The following is a 17,381-nucleotide window of genomic DNA, read 5'->3' as shown; positions in this document are numbered from 1 at the left end:
ATGTTCCTGTACGGAGAAGATTCAGTGTTGGATTGGTGAGTAATGTTGTTTGAAATGAATAATATCACATATTATTCATTTGAGTTGTTTGAGATATTTGTATTTTATTTGCCATATATAAAAATATGACTAGGACATGAAATAAAGTACATATAAGTATAATGAAATGTATAAAGTAAACATCGCTCTACATTGTGGGTGTATGTCTGTATATATTACATGTTTTTGTACATGTTCTTTCCATGTTTAGATAAAATACAACACCTCACCTTAGTGGATATTTTCTTACTCTGTATAGTGTCTTTGGGCCTATATATATATATATTACATGCTTTTGTACAGGCCCACAGACACTATACAGAGTAAGAAAATATCCACTAAGGTGAGGTGTTGTATTTTATCTAAACATGGAATGAACATGTATATATTACATGTTTTTGTACATGTTCTTTCCATATTTAGATAAAATACAACACCTCACTTACTCTGTATATAATTTGTGTCTGTTTGTCTGTGTCTTTATTTCACAGTCCCAGTGATTCTGATTGGGAGCCTATACTGCCAAGGAGCAAATCCGCCATCCAGCCGGAGCCATGCTGTCTCAGGCACCACACCTACCCCCGCCCGGCCATCAAGAGGTGTGAAGTCGGTGACAAAGAAGCAGAGGAAGGGAAGTGTGGAACCTGCTAGCAGAGTTGATGAGGGTCGTTGGCACTCTGTGCTGGAGGAGGATGTGGCCCCACCACCTCCAATTTTCAGACCAAAGAGACCACCAGGTCCTCAGCTGGACATGTCCTCAAAATACAGCCCCATTCAATTGTTTCAGTTGTTTTTCACCTCAAGAGTTGTTGATATCCTGGTGTTGAACACTAATAGGTACGGGGCTAAGAAGCAGGAAGGCAAGAAAGAGACATGGAAGCCCATTACCATGTCAGATTTATTTTGTTACTTGTCTATGGTCATTTACATGGGCCTTGTAAAGCTAAAAACCCTGAAGGACTATTGGAAATCTGCACCGCTCTATCAACTGCCTTTTCCCACCACAGTTATGTCATGCAAAAGGTTTCTGACAATTTCACGGGCACTTCATATTAGTGACCCAGAAGTTGATAAGGACAATGAGACGAAACAAGGCACGGCGAGGTTTGATAAGCTCTGCAAAATTAAACCTCTTTACCTCGACATCATTGAGGCCTGCAATACTTATTTTCAGCCCGCCCAGAACCTTTCCATAGATGAGAGGATGGTAGCCTCAAAGGCCAGAATCGGCCTAAAACAGTACATGCGCAACAAACCGACTAAATGGGGTTACAAACTGTTTGTTTTGGCCGATTCTGCGTGTGCATACACGTGCCATTTTTTTGTCTATGAAGGGAAGAACAGTTGTGCTACCGGGAAGGGACTTAGCTACGACTCTGTTATGCAGTTATTAGATTTTCAGCTACTAGGGAAGGGCTACAAACTTTTTGTTGATAACTTTTACACAAGCCCTACCCTGTTTGCAGACCTGAGAAAGCAGGAGATGTGGGCCTGTGGCACCATTCGGTCCAACAGAGTGGGCTTTCCAAAAACCAGGGTGAACGACATGCCTAAGCGGGCTACCATGAGATGGATCCGTGAAGATGGCCTGCTGTTCGTGAAGTGGATGGACACCAGAGAGGTGGTGATGTGCTCCACTATCCACAAGTCCTTCAGTGGCGATCACGTCGTCAGGCGTGTGAAGGCCGCTACTGGGGCATGGACCACAAAAAATGTCCCCATTCCAGCTGCTGTGAAGGACTACAATAAGAGCATGGGAGGTGTCGACCTCTCCAATGCGCTTATAGGATACTATAATGTTCTCCACAAACCCATGAAATGGTACAAGACATTGTTCTACCATTTCATAGACATTGCTGTGGTGAATTCCTTCATCCTCCAGAAGGAAATGGCCAAGAGCTGTGGACAGCCCCCAATCTCACAGCTAGTATTCAGGGAGCAGCTCATCCAGGAGCTTGCTAGCTACAGCAGGTCCACTGCAGCACCTTCAGTCCCCTCTACCTCTGTCCCTTCTGCTCCATCAACCAGTGGTGTGCACATGCTGAAGTTCATAATTGCAGGCAGGAATGAGTGCAAAAGGGGCTCAGTAAGGAGGCTTCGTTGTGCTCTTTGCCACAAGAAATCCTCTGTCGGCTGCACCACCTGTTCAGTGACCCTCTGCTTCACAGCAGAGCGAGACTGCTATGGGCTATGGCATCAGCAGCGCAATATTGTGTAGAGGGTCTTCACATTATTGAACATTGAACGTGTAAATAGTTACCCTTGTTATTTTTACATTTTTGGAAATGTTAATTTTTTCCAATATATTGTTTTTGGGTATGTTTGAATAATTTTTTTGTATTTTGTATATAGTTATTTTCATCAATGTATCAATGTACCAATTCGGCCACTTGGGTACATTTGGGAAACTTGTGAGGGACACCTGGGTGACTTCATACCCAATGGCATGTACCTCACTCATTCCTAGAGGTATCTGTCTGAACCTTTGGGCAAATACTGTTGCCTACTTATGCTCTCATTTGAAAGTATCCACAGTAGCATAACTGAGTATTTGGATGTTCTAGTTTATTTTAAAGATGCAACAACAATAAAAGAACAGAAAAACGCCTGTTTATTTCCTTGTATTTCTTCTACCAGATCTATTGTGTTATATTCTACTACATTCAATTCACATTTACACAAACTTCAGAGTGTTTTCTATCAAATGGTAACAAGAATATGCATATCCTTGCTTCTGGGCCTGAGCTACAGGCTGGTAGAATTGGGTATGTCTACAGGCGGAAATTGCACAAAGTAGGGGGGTAGGCCTAACAGGTTAACTTCTTGACGCTACCCATCCCTGTTGTGGGATCATTTTCATCAGCAACTGCTGAATAGCATAGCACAACAGTCAAATAATATTACTAAAAAATATTAATATTCATGAAATCACAAGTGCAATATTGCAAAACACAGCTTAGCCTTTTGTTAATCACCCTGTCGTGTCAGATTTTGAAATTATGCTTTACAGCGAAAGCAATCCAAGTGTTTGTGTAAGTTTATCAATAGCCTAGCATAGCATTATGTACACTTAGCATCAGGAAGCTTGGTCATGAAAATCAGAAAAGCAATCAAATTCACCGTTTACCTTTCAAAATCTTCGGATGTTTTCACTCACGAAACTCCCAGTTACACAGAAAATGTTCCTTTTGTTCCATAAAGATTACCTTTATACCCAAAATACCTCAGTTTGTAAGGAGTTCTGCCTAGGGTTACAACGTTCAAGATCAGTTGTTGAGGAAATGGACGCCTCACAGCAAAAGTTGTGGGTGATTGTAATGGCTGTCTTCCTCCTCCGACGACGACGAGGAAGAGTGGTAAGGATCGGATGCGCAGCGTGGTACGTGTTCATGCTCTTTTTTAAAACAAGTGAACACTGAAACAAAACAATAAACGACTCGTGAAATAACCAACCAAAACAGTTCCGTGTGGAACACAGACAAAGAAAATAAACACCTACGAAACACAAGCGGGAAAAACGACACCTGCCTCTGATTGAGAACCATACCAGGCCAAACACAAAACACAACATAAAAAATGGAACACAGACAAACTCACCCAACTTACTCCCTGACCATACTAAAACAAAGACATAACAAAGGAACTAAGGTCAGAACGTGACAGTACCCCCCGCAAAGGTGCGGACTCCGGCCGCAAAACCTGAACCTATAGGGGAGGGTGTGGGTGGGTGTCTGTCCGCGGTGGCGACTCTGGCGTGGGACGTGGACCCCACTCCACCATCGTCTTTGTCCGCCTCCTCAACCGGTGACCCTCGCCGCCGACCTCGGACTGGGGACCCTAGCAATGGGTCCCGAATGGACAGGAGATTCCGGCAGCACCGGACAGGCAGGAGGCTCCGGCTAAGCCGGAGTGAAGGACGGCTCCGGCAGCTCCTGGCTGACGGACGGCTCCGGCAGCTCCTGGCTGAGGGACGGCTCCGGGAACTCAGGACAGACGGGCAGCTCAGAACAGACGGGCAGCTCCGGCAGCTCAGGACAGACGGGCGATTCCGGCAGCTCAGGACAGACGGGCGACTCCAGCAGCTCAGGACAGACGGGCGACTCCGGCAGCTCAGGACAGACGGGCGACTCCGGCAGCTCAGGACAGACGGGCGACTCCGGCAGCTCTGGACAGACGGGCGACTCCAGCAGCTCAGGACAGACGGGCGACTCCGGCAGCTCAGGATAGACGGGCGACTCCGGAATTGTGCTTCTCACCCTAACGGTTCTCTCACTGTCACCCAAAAGCAAATGACATTTAGGGCCAGGCTTAATTTTGGGCCTACTTTTTTCACGGTCACTGCACTCAGAGCGAGCTACGGTCAAGCGGGGCATCTCGTTGAACTCGGCACGGCCTTGAGAATATGGAAATCCATTGCAGGCTGTGTGTCTTTAAGCACCGCACTTTGTCACTCCATCCTTGCTGTGTGTGTGTGTGAGAGATAGCTTTTCTTTGACATCTGTTGGGAGAAATGACTTACAGTTCATGAGGGTTGCCTAATCACACATATGAAGTTTTGAAAAGATCTGACCTTTTTAACCCTTTGAAACAGCACCTATAACGCCATTTTAAGGCACTTCCGGTTTACACAGGAAGCTGAAAGTGAACACATATCCTCCTTGGGGTAGGCAATTATAGAATATTGAGTTAAGTCTTTACGTTAAGAACTGACTTATTTACGGAGGGTTTAGTGTGTGTGTGTGTGTTATCACAGAAATCTCGCAGAGCTCCGAAGCAGACTTTAAAAAGATTCGTATGAACACGCTGCAACTGGATTTGTAACTGTTAAAAAAATATATATATTTTTGAACATCACCAATTTGACGATTTCTCTTAAATGACGATAGATAAATGGCTGTTTCTTTTTTTATTGACACCGTAGGTTCACTTACTTTGACGTGAAGCGGTCAAATTATTTTTCTATTTTCATTTTTGACCTTTAATCCCAGAAAAATGGCCATAACTCAAAAAATGTTGAGGCCTAAACGCCATCTTGTTCGGGACCAACTGCCCATTATGCCAAACCTATGCTCACCAAGTTTCGTCTTCGAAGTCTTTTCCGTTTAGCAGATAAGGCCACGTCGTGATTCGTGATGTTTTGTACATTCGCAATATGATTCCATTCGCCCTCTTGTCGGATTTACCGGGACAGTGGAAAAATGACCAAAATTGGAATATTTTATCAAACGGAAACCGAATGTCCGAAATAGTTCGTTTGATGACTTCTTGGAAGATCCGGCCCTGCCACACGGCCCGACGCCGTCCGCAAATTTTACAAATGTTTTCGGACGTCTAGTAAGGGACCGTACATTTGTACAACGACACTAGTTTGGAAATCTGTGTTTGCGCGTGCAATGAGGAGGATGCGCACCTGCTAATATTGCTTTCCTATTGAACATACTTCTTTCCGTATGAAATATTATAGTTTAATGACATTTTAGGGTACCTGAGCACTAACTAGAAACGTACTTTGACTTGTTGAATCAAAGTTTAGGCGTAGATTTTCGGATTGCTTTCTCTGCATGTTGAACGAGAGAGAAGCCCCCGGGCACATCCGTCCTACCGCGCCATCTTCCGAAAAACTTAACGGAAGACTTTGCTGGGCCTCCATCACGTCTCTAATGTCCTCCGTCAACCGCCGGGACAAGTGTCTCGACAGACCTCAGCGGGTTGGCAAAAGCCAGCCCTCCACCCCCACCCAACCACCGTTTCCCTGGCGACAGGCAGGTGTTTTTTGGAAAAAGTCGCTAATGCATCTTTAACCCTCCTGTTGTCTCGGCGGGTCAGAGTGACCCCGGGCAGGGTTACGAGTTGATCCCCCGTGTCTGTGTGGGTCAGAGTGACCCCGGGCAGGGTTACGAGTTGATCACCCGTGTCTGTGTGGGTCAGAGTGACCCTGGCAGCCTTAGCAAGGTGTATGTTGTAACCCTCCTACCCCTGTCTGGGCCGGGTCATAGTGACCCACACTACCACCTGGTGGATACTAGTCAAACAGCAAGGTGTATGTTGTAACCCTCCCGCCCCTGTGTGGGCGGGATCATAGTGACGTCAGAGTGACCCCGGGCAGAGTTACGAGTTGATTCCCCGTGTCTGTGTGGGTCAGAGTGACCCTGGCAGCCTTATCAAGGTGTATGTTGTAACCCTCCTACCACTGTCTGGTCTGGGTCATAGTGACCCAACACTACCATCTGGTGGACACTAGTCAAAGGTCCTGCCCCAGAATTGACACCCGCCACATTCCGGGCAAGGGCCCTGTGTGCGAAGCCCTGCCCTTGCCCGCGAGACTGCCCTTGGGCCCCTTGTGAGTTTGGGTATTGATTCTAAAAACGCCCCCCTGCTGCACTGCCTTCCTTTGGTTGTGGAAATTGTGCCTTTTGGGTATGGTTGTTGTTACAATACCCTACCCCTGTCTGGGCCGGGTCATAGTGACCCCGGCCAGCGTTACGAGTTGATTCCCCCCCTGTCTGTGTGGGTCAGAGTGACCCTGGCAGCCTTAGCAAGGTGTATGTTGTAACCCTCCTACCCCTGTCTGGGCTGGGTCATAGTGACCCCGGGCAGTGGTACGAGTTGATTCCCCCCCCCTGTCTGTGTGGGTCAGAGTGACCCCGGCAGCGTTAGCAAGGTTTATGTTGTAACCCTCCTACCACTGTCTGGTCTGGGTCAGAGTGACCCTGGCCCTGTGTTACGAGTTGTTCCCCTGTGTCTGGGCCGGGTCAGAGTGACCACAAGAACTCAAGAAACAAGAACGCCAGCCAAGCGTACCGGATGGGCCGAAGGGTCCGAAGGAGCAGACAGGGCCGACCGCGCGCCTCGTCCGTTCGCGCGCCTCGTCCGTTCGCGTGCCTCTAGAAGAAGGAAGAAGAAGAAGAAGAAGAAGAAAGAAGAAGACGAGGACAACGACGAGGAGGAATACGACCCCGCCGAGCGTGAGCCCTCCGCCTACGACTGTAAGCCGGCCGTACAGAGGCTACTAGTATTGTCAGGAAGAAGAAGAAGAAGAAGAATAAGATGAGGACTATGATGAGGACGATGATGAGGAGGAATACGACCCCGCCGAGCGCGAGCCCTTCGCCTACGACGCCTCGCAGTCCTTGTTTGAGCGCGGCTCAGGTCCTGGAACAGATATCCTCCAGTGTCGACCAAGAAGACGAGGAAGACTACTTGGAATCCGAAGAGGAGGACGTTTCGGAAGATGAAGACGTTTCGGAATACAACCCAGAGCGTGATGCGGACGACTACGACGACGACTCGGCCTCAAGGTCGTGCTCCTCTTCGGAGGAAGAGCGAGAGGGAGACACGGCCGCTGCCCGAGAGCGAGACACAGAGCCAGACAGAGAGCGAGAGCGAGACAGAGAGCCAGATCGAGACAGAGAGCCAGAGCGAGACAGAGAGGACGCGGCGGCAGCCGCCCGAGCCCAAAGGGGGACGTTGCTGTCAAAGAACGGCAAAATCAAATGGTCCTCCGTGGCCTATCGCAGCCCGGACCGGCTCCGCGCCATCCGCCGCCACGGCTCCGTCACGGCCTACGCCGCGTCGCGAGCGCTCGACATCGAGTCCACCTTCCGGCTGTTTGTCACACCGGCGATAGAAAGGATCATTGTGGACATGACAAATCAGCAGGGGGTGAGAAAATACGGCGACGGCTGGCGACCCATGGACTCCACCGACCTGCGCGCCTACGTAGGGCTGCTGATCCTAGCCGGCGTCTACAGTTCCCGAGGCGAGGCCGCGGCCAGCCTGTGGGACACCGAGAGCGGCAGGACCGTGTTCCGCGCCACCATGCCGCTCAAGGTGTTTCACAAGTACTCGAGGCTGCTGCGATTCGACGACCGCCAGTCGAGACCCGCCAGACTCGCCACCGACAGACTGGCGGCCATAAGAGAGGTATGGGACCTGTGGGAGGAGCGGCTGCCGGCCCTCTACAACCCGGGCCCCGACGTGACGGTGGACGAACAACTGGTCCCGTTCAGAGGTACCGTCTATGTATCTGTGTATGTGCATGTAGCATAGAGAGGTAGCAGTAGTAGCGTGGGCAGTAGTAGCAATGGGCAGTAGTAGCAATCCGCAGTAGCGGCGGCGGCTGCGTGTAACATAAACGCAGTGCCCCCGCTTTAACGATGACGCTGCTAATCTCTTCTCCCCTCCCTTCTCCCCACCGAAAGGACGCTGTCCTTTCCGACAGTACATTCCCAGCAAGCCGGCCAAATACGGCATCAAGTCGTGGGTGGCCTGCGACGCCAAGTCCAGCTACGCTTGGAAGATGCAAGTCTACACCGGCAAGGCGGCCGGCGGAGGCCCCGAGAAGAACCAGGGCGCCCGCGTCGTCCTCGATCTGACCGAGGGACTGCCGGGCGGTCACAACGTCACGTGTGACAATTTCTTCACCTCCTACGAACTGGGCCAGCGGCTCCTCGAGAGGAACCTCACCATGGTGGGCACGGTGAGAAAGAACAAGGCCGAGCTCCCGCCCGCGCTGCTCGAGTCAAAGGGCAGACAGGTCCTGTCCTCCAGGTTCGCCTTCACGCCCACCGCCACTCTAGTGTCCTACCTGGCAAAGAGAAATAAGAACGTGCTACTTCTGAGCACGCTGAGCCCGACGTTAGCGATCGCCGCGACCGGAAGCCGGCCCTCATCCTAGACTACAACTGCAACAAGGGCGGCGTGGACAACCTAGACAAGGTGGTCGGGACCTACAGCTGCAGACGGATGACCGCCCGCTGGCCCCTGGTCATCTTCCACAACATCCTCGACGTGTCCTCCTACAACGCCTTTGTCATATGGCGAGAGATCAAGCCCGACTGGATGCCTGGGAAGCGGAACAAGAGGAGGGTGTTCCTGGAGCAGCTCGGAAATGCACTCGTGAAGCCCTTGATACAAAGAAGGCAGCGTCTCCCCCGCACCCAAGCCGCGTCCGCACTTGTCAAAGTCCTACAGAGTGCCACCGCCGAGGCTCGTCCGCCAGCCCGGGAGCAAGCCGCTGGCCCGGCCACCGCCGCCCCAGCCGCCCCGCCGGTGGCGAGTAAGAGGTGTCAGCTCTGCCCACCCAAGAAGGACGCCAAGACCTACACCGCGTGCTGCAGGTGTAAGAAATACATCTGCAAAGGCTGTTCACACGCATACTGTCAAACTTGTGCCCACTGGGCCTTTAGCCAAGACGGGACAGGGTGACCCGGGGGGACACTGTGTGCTAGGCATAATAGGAGGACAACGGGAGGGTTATGTCACTATTCTTGCCCATCTCTGTCAATTTCTCTTGAAACAAGATACCGGGCTCTGCAGGAAGCAAAGCCGCTCCAAAAATACGTTGGAGTGTTCCTCTCCACGGAAGTCTTTAGTAAAAGGCGAAAGGCTTGTGCGTAATGAAGAGAAACCAGAGTCGTATGGAAGTCAAGAGGTCGGGGCCCGAGACACACTCTGTGCACTCTAGGCCGGGTTCAGAGAGAGAGAGAGAGAGAGAGAGACAGAATCCTGGCCCAATTGACTTCGAATCAGAAGATTGAGAGTTGAGTCCTTTCGTGGTTGTTTAATTTCATTAGCTCAGCTAATTTGAACATGTTTGCAATTTCCCTAAATAAGGCATTGGTCTTGTTGCTTGGACATTGTTATTCAACTTTAATAATCTTAGACTGCAAGGCCGGAGAAATATTGTGTATGATTCTGCATCGCAAGATTGAGGGAAATAGTCTCTTCTTATTTGTTAAATATCATTAGCTTTCCTCATTCGGACAGGTTCACAACTTTGATGTCTGTTGTTGCTAAGCAACGTCTGTTTTGTGTCATTTAGGAGTTTATGGAGTAGAAGGTGTTGCCTGGTGGATAAGGCATCTGATTTCGAAAAAGAAAATTTAAGTTTTTAGTTATTTTCGTGTTCGTTTAATTTCATTAAATCAGCTAATATGGACATGTTTGAATTTCCCGAAATAAGGCATTGTTCTTGTTGCTTTGAAAAGCTAAGACATTGTGATTCATCTTCAATAATCTAATATTGCAAGGCCTGATAATTATTGTGTCTGATTCTGCATTGAGGGAAAAGGTCTCTTCTTACTTGTTAAATATCACTAGCTTTCCTCATTTGGACAGGATCACAACTTTGATGTCTACTGTTGCATAGCAAAGTCTGTATGATATCAAATAGGGTCGTTTATTTTCATTAGCTCAGCTAAGTTGTACATGTTTGCAATTTCCCTAAATATAGCATTGGTCTTGTTGCTTTGAAAAGCTTGGACATTGTTGTTCAACTTTAATAATCTAAGACTGCAAGGCCTGAGAATTATTGTGTCTGAATCTGCATCGCAAGATTGAAGGAAAGAGTATCTTTGTACTTGTTAAATATCATTATCTTTCCTCATTCGGACAGGTTCACAACTTTGATGTCTACTGTTGCATAGCAAAGTCTGTATGATGTCAAATAGGGTTGTTTAATTTCATTAGCTCAGCTAATTCGTACATGTTTGCAATTTCCCTAAATAAGGCATTGGTCTTGTTGCTTTGAAAAGCTTGGACATTGTTGTTCAACTTTAATAATCTAAGACTGCAAGGCCTGAGAAATATTGTGTATGATTCTGCATCGCAAGATTGAGGGAAATAGTCTCTTCGTACTTGTTAAATATCATTAGCTTTCCTCATTCGGACAGGTTCACAACTTTGATGTCTGTTGTTGCTAAGCAACGTCTGTTTGATGTCATATAGGAGAATATGGAGTAGAAGGTGTTGCCTCATGAATAAGGCGTCTGACTTCGAAACAGAAAATTGGGCTTTTGAGGCATTTTCGTGGTCGTTTAATTTCATTAAATCAGCTAATATGGACATGTTTGCAATTTCCCGAAATAAGGCATTGTTCTTGTTGCTTTGAAAAGCTTGGACATTGTTGTTCATCTTAAATAATCTAATATTGCAAGGCCTGAGAAATATTGTGTATGATTCTGCATCGCAAGATTGAGGGAAAAGGTCTCTTCTTACTTGTTAAATATCACTAGCTTTCCTCATTTGGACAGGATCACAACTTTGATGTCTGTTGTTGCTAAGCAACGTCTGTTTGATGTCATATCGGAGAATATGGAGGAGAAGGTCTTGCCTCGTGGATATGGCGTCTTACTTCGAAACAGGAAATTGAGGTTTTGAGGCATTTTCGTGGTCGTTTAATTTAATTAAATCAGCTAATATGGATATGTTTGCAACTTTCCGAAATAAGGCATTGTTCTTGTTGCTTTGAAAAGCTAAGACATTGTTATTCAACTTTAATCATCTAAGACTGCAAGGCTTGAGAAATATTGTGTCTGATTCGGCATCGCAAGATTGAGGGACATAGTCTTTTCGTACATGTTAAATATCACTAACTTTCCTCATTTGGACAGGATCACAACTTTGATGTCTACTGTTGCATAGCAAAATCTGTATGATATCAAATAGGGTCGTTTAATTTCATTAGCTCAGCTAATTCATACATGTTTGCAATTTCCCTAAATATGGCATTGGTCTTGTTGCTTTGAAAAGCTTGGACATTGTTGTTCAACTTTAATAATCTAAGACTGCATGTCCTGAGAATTATTGTGTCTGAATCTGCATCGCAAGATTGAAGGAAAGAGTATCTTTGTACTTGTTAAATATCATTAGCTTTCCTCATTCGGACAGGTTCACAACTTTGATGTCTGTTGTTGCTATGCAATGTCTGTATGATGTCAAATAGGGGTGTATCACGTAGACTGTGTGGCCTAATGGATAAGGCGTCTGACTTCGAATCAAAAGATTGAGGGTTCAAGCCCCTTCGTGGTTGTTTAGTTTCATTTAGCTCAGCTAATTCGTACATGTTTGCAATTTCCCAAACTAAGGCATTGGTCTTGTTGCTTGGACATTGTTGTTCAACTTTAATAATCTTAGACTGCAAGGCCTGAGAAATATTGTGTATGATTCTGCATCGCAAGAATGAGGGAAAAGGTCTCTTCGTACTTGTTAAATATCATTAGCTTTCTTCATTCGGACAGGTTCACAACTTTGATGTCTGTTGTTGCTAAGCAACGTCTGTTTGATGTCATATCGGAGAATATGGAGGAGAAGGTCTTGCCTCGTGGATATGGCGTCTTACTTCGAAACAGAAAATTGAGGTTATGAGGCATTTTCGTGGTCGTTTAATTTCATTAAATCAGCTAATATGGATATGTTTGCAACTTTCCGAAATAAGGCATTGTTCTTGTTGCTTTGAAAAGCTAAGACATTGTTATTCAACTTTAATCATCTAAGACTGCAAGGCCTGAGAATTATTGTGTCTGAATCTGCATCAAAAGATTGAGAGAAAAGGTATCTTCTTACTTGTTAAATATCACTAGCTTTCCTCATTTGGACAGGATCACAACTTTGATGTCTACTGTTGCATAGCAAAGTCTGTATGATATCAAATAGGGTCGTTTAATTTCATTAGCTCAGCTAATTTGTACATGTTTGCAATTTCCTTAAATATGGCATTGGTCTTGTTGCTTTGAAAAGCTTGGACATTGTTGTTCAACTTTAATAATCTAAGACTGCAAGGCCTGAGAATTATTGTCTGAATCTGCATCGCAAGATTGAAGGAAAGAGTATCTTTGTACTTGTTAAATATCATTAGCTTTCCTCATTCAGACAGGTTCACAACTTTGATGTCTGTTGTTGCTATGCAATGTCTGTATGATGTCAAATAGGGATGTATCACGTAGACTGCGTGGCCTAATGGATGAGGCGTCTGACTTCGAATCAGAAGATTGAGGGTTTGAGCCCCTTTGTGGTTGTTTAATTTCATTAGCACAGCTAATTTGAAGATGTTTGCAATTTCCCAAACTAAGGCATTGGTCTTGTTGCTTGGACATTGTTGTTAAACTTTAATAATCTTAGACTGCAAGGCCTGCGAAATATTGTGTCTGATTCTGCATCGCAAGATTGAGGGAAATAGTCTCTTCGTACTTGTTAAATATCATTAGCTTTCCTCATTCGGACAGGTTCACAACTTTGATGTCTGTTGTTGCTAAGCAACGTCTGTTTGATGTCATATCGGAGAATATGGAGGAGAAGGTCTTGCCTCGTGGATATGGCGTCTTACTTCGAAACAGGAAATTGAGGTTATGAGGCATTTTCGTGGTCGTTTAATTTCATTAAATCAGCTAATATGGATATGTTTGCAACTTTCCGAAATAAGGCATTGTTCTTGTTGCTTTGAAAAGCTAAGACATTGTTATTCAACTTTAATCATCTAAGACTGCAAGGCCTGAGAATTATTGTGTCTGAATCTGCATCAAAAGATTGAGAGAAAAGGTATCTTCTTACTTGATAAATATCATTAGCTTTCCTCATTTGGACAGGATCACAACTTTGATGTCTACTGTTGCATAGCAAAGTCTGTATGATATCAAATAGGGTCGTTTAATTTCATTAGCTCAGCTAATTTGTACATGTTTGCAATTTCCTTAAATATGGCATTGGTCTTGTTGCTTTGAAAAGCTTGGACATTGTTGTTCAACTTTAATAATCTAAGACTGCAAGGCCTGAGAATTATTGTCTGAATCTGCATCGCAAGATTGAAGGAAAGAGTATCTTTGTACTTGTTAAATATCATTAGCTTTCCTCATTCAGACAGGTTCACAACTTTGATGTCTGTTGTTGCTATGCAATGTCTGTATGATGTCAAATAGGGATGTATCACGTAGACTGTGTGGCCTAATGGATAAGGTGTCTGACTTCGAATCAGAAGATTGAGGGTTTGAGCCCCTTTGTGGTTGTTTAATTTCATTAGCTCAGCTAATTTGAAGATGTTTGCATTTTCCCAAACTAAGGCATTGGTCTTGTTGCTTGGACATTGTTGTTAAACTTTAATAATCTTAGACTGCAAGGCCTGCGAAATATTGTGTCTGATTCTGCATCGCAAGATTGAGGGAAATAGTCTCTTCGTACTTGTTAAATATCATTAGCTTTCCTCATTCGGACAGGTTCACAACTTTGATGTCTGTTGTTGCTAAGCAACGTCTGTTTGATGTCATATCGGAGAATATGGAGGAGAAGGTCTTGCCTCGTGGATATGGCGTCTTACTTCGAAACAGGTAATTGAGGTTATGAGGCATTTTCGTGGTCGTTTAATTTCAGTAAATCAGCTAATATGGATATGTTTGCAACTTTCCGAAATAAGGCATTGTTCTTGTTGCTTTGAAAAGCTAAGACATTGTTATTCAACTTTAATCATCTAAGACTGCAAGGCTTGAGAAATATTGTGTCTGATTCTGCATCGAAAGATTGAGGGAAAAGGTCTCTTCTTACTTGTTAAATATCACTAGCTTTCCTCATTTGGACAGGATCACAACTTTGATGTCTACTGTTGCATAGCAAAGTCTGTATGATATCAAATAGGGTCGTTTAATTTCATTAGCTCAGCTAATTTGTACATGTTTGCAATTTCCCTAAATATGGCATTGGTCTTGTTGCTTTGAAAAGCTTGGACATTGTTGTTCAACTTTAATAATCTTAGACTGCAAGGCCTGAGAATTATTGTGTCTGAATCTGCATCGCAAGATTGAAGGAAAGAGTATCTTTCTACTTGTTAGAAATCACTAGCTTTCCTCTTTCAGACAGGTTCACAATTTTGATGTCTATTGTTGCATAGCAAAGTTTGTATTATGTCAAATAGGGATGTATTGATCTTTGCTCAGCTCCAGAAGGTTTGCATTTGAGAGTGTTTATTATAAATTGTTATTTCATCATTCTCACCTATGACCTGTGGCTTGACTTTAGATGTGGCCAGATCGATTACCCTGCAGACTTTAAAACCTGTTGAGGCGACGATTTCCCTAGGGGAACTCCACCCCCCCGTTCAGCTGAAACGGTGGCGCAGGGAATGCAAAAATATTCTTATAAATATTTAACCTCCACACATTAACAAGTCCAATACCTCAAATGAAAGATAAACACCTTGTTCATCTACCCAGCGTGTCAGATTTTTAAAATGTTTTACGGCGAAAACACAGCACATATTTATGTTAGACCACCACCAAAACAAAGACAAAAGGCAGCCATTTTGTACCACAAAATATAAAATGACAAAAGCAGGATTAAAAAAACAAAAATTCACTAACCTCTTGAAAATCTTCATCAGATGACAGTCATATGACATGTTACACAGTACATTTATGTTTTGTTCGATAATATGCATTTTATATCCATAAATCTCGGTTTACATTGCCGCCATGTTCAGAAAATTCTCAAAAATGTCCGGAGGAATTATAGAAAGCTACGCCAGATAACAGAAATACTCATCATAAACTTTAACTAAAGATAAAGATACATGTTCTACATATAATTAAAAAGATAAACTGGTTCTTAATGCAATCGCTGTGTCACATTTTTTTTTTACGTTACGGAAAAAGCCTAACATTGCAATAATCTGAGACGGCGCTCAGACGTAACAATATTTCTCCGCTATGTTGGAGTCAACAGAAATACAAAATTACAACATAAATATTCCCTTACCTTTGATGGTCTTCGATCAGAATGTAGTGGAAGGAGTCCTAGTTAATCAGATTCACTTTGACTTTATGTAGTGCACCAAGAGATACCGGCCTGAGTGAGCACTTCATGTTTGGAAAGTGAGACAGTTGTTGGTCGTGAGTGTTTGTTTGCATTTGAAAAAGTTTCAGTTTGGTTAGTTTTTTTCACCCTTTGCAGTTTTGCTGCTTGGGGGAGAGTTTTTGAGTCTCATTTTTGTTTACTATGACGGACAACATAGCAATGACTAACGGAATGGACAAGGACAAAGAAAATGCTCAACGGAAGAAACATGGAGATGAACGAGGACTGAAAAATGGCAAAGAATTTACGGTGGCAGTGGAGTAGATGGGAGAAGATAAAGTTACAAAGATGGAGATACTACGTTCGATTAAAGAGGTGTGTGGGGAGGTGGTGGGGTGTAGAATGAAAGGAGAAAGAAAGTACGAAATTACAATGCAAAATGGAAAAAGAAAGGATCGTTTAATGGATAGTTTAATGATAAAAGACACAAGGATCATGGCGAGAGATATGATTGCAAACGAGCTAGTTGTATCTTTCATGAATCTTCCCGTATACATCGAAGACAAAGTTATACTGGAGTAGCTGGGGTGTAACTGCTGTCTCAGAAATAAGGAGGATAGTTTGGCCAGGTACGGAGATAGTGGACGCGACAAGATTTTGTAGGGTAAAATTCACTGAAACAGTATAATCATTGCCATATTCGACAAAATTTGAGACACTGGAGGGAGGAGAGTATTTTAGAGTAATACATGATAAGCAGGTCAGGGTTTGTCGACTGTGTATCCAGCCTGGGCACATAGTCAAAGACTGCCCTGAGTTTAAATGTTTCAAGTGTGGTAAACAGGGTCATTATGCGAGGGAATGTGTTGGAGGGAAGGAAAGGTATTTTTGTGGTGGATGCCGAAAGAGACTAGAGGAGTGCAACTGTGGAGAGGTTTTGGCTGGAGGGGAGTCAGGAACTTCTCGAGGAAGCAGTTGTATCACCGCAAGAAGGAGAAGAAGATGGAGGAGAGGACGTGGTGGAGGGTAGAGAGACGGAGAAAAGAAGAGGGGAGAAGATGGAACAGAAGACGAATGAAATAGGGAGCAGTATGGATTCAGAAATAAGAAGAGGGAGTTTTCAGGAGGAGGGGGGGAGTGGGCTGGGTGGAGGCACTGGGGACTCACAGGTTTTGGGGGGGGCCTCGGGCTATGTGTGTGCCTCGGAATGAGGTGAAGTGGAGGGGAGTGGGACGCTGACAACGGAGACGCAAATGGATACAGGGAGCACAACAGGCACAGGAAAGAAGATTTTGAGTTGGTTGGATGAGATGGATTTAGAGTCAATTTCAGATTCAGAAGACATGGAAATGATTGATAGAACAAGGGGAGACCACAGGAAGAGGAAAGCATCGGTGGAGGTGAAAAAGGACGGAAAAGGAAGAAACAGGTCGAGGATAATGAGAAAATATTTATTTTTATTATTTATTGGAATTGTTCAATTTATGTCAGTCAATGCGAATGGTTTAAGAACAATGGGAAAATTTTGATATTGGTTTAAGAACAATGAAGAATTCTGATATTTTATGCCTTCAAGAAACACATTGGGACAATATATGTATTTTAGAATTGAAAAAAAATATGGAGATTTTATTTTTGTTAACAATGGCAGGGGGAATTCAAGTGGTGTTGCTATTTTATTGAGGAAGGATGTGGTAGATAATGTGAAACATATGTATAATGATAATAATGGGAGGATTTTCATTTTAGATGAGTATTGTTTTTAGAATTATAAATATTTATGC

At 44.6% G+C, this 17,381-nt stretch overlaps 2 pseudogenes; one reads left to right on the top strand and one right to left on the bottom strand.

Moving 5' to 3' along the window:
- On the top strand, positions 1-9,246 carry LOC110514453 (annotated as a pseudogene).
- A 101-nt stretch (positions 9,247-9,347) lies between these two features.
- Positions 9,348-9,457, bottom strand: LOC118947155 (annotated as a pseudogene).
- Positions 9,458-17,381: the final 7,924 nt, after the last annotated feature.

Source organism: Oncorhynchus mykiss, unplaced genomic scaffold, assembly GCF_013265735.2.
Source record: "Oncorhynchus mykiss isolate Arlee unplaced genomic scaffold, USDA_OmykA_1.1 un_scaffold_156, whole genome shotgun sequence".
Lineage (NCBI taxonomy): Eukaryota > Metazoa > Chordata > Actinopteri > Salmoniformes > Salmonidae > Oncorhynchus > Oncorhynchus mykiss.
Note: the sequence above shows the minus strand (reverse complement) of the source record. Positions and strands in the feature narration are given on the sequence as shown.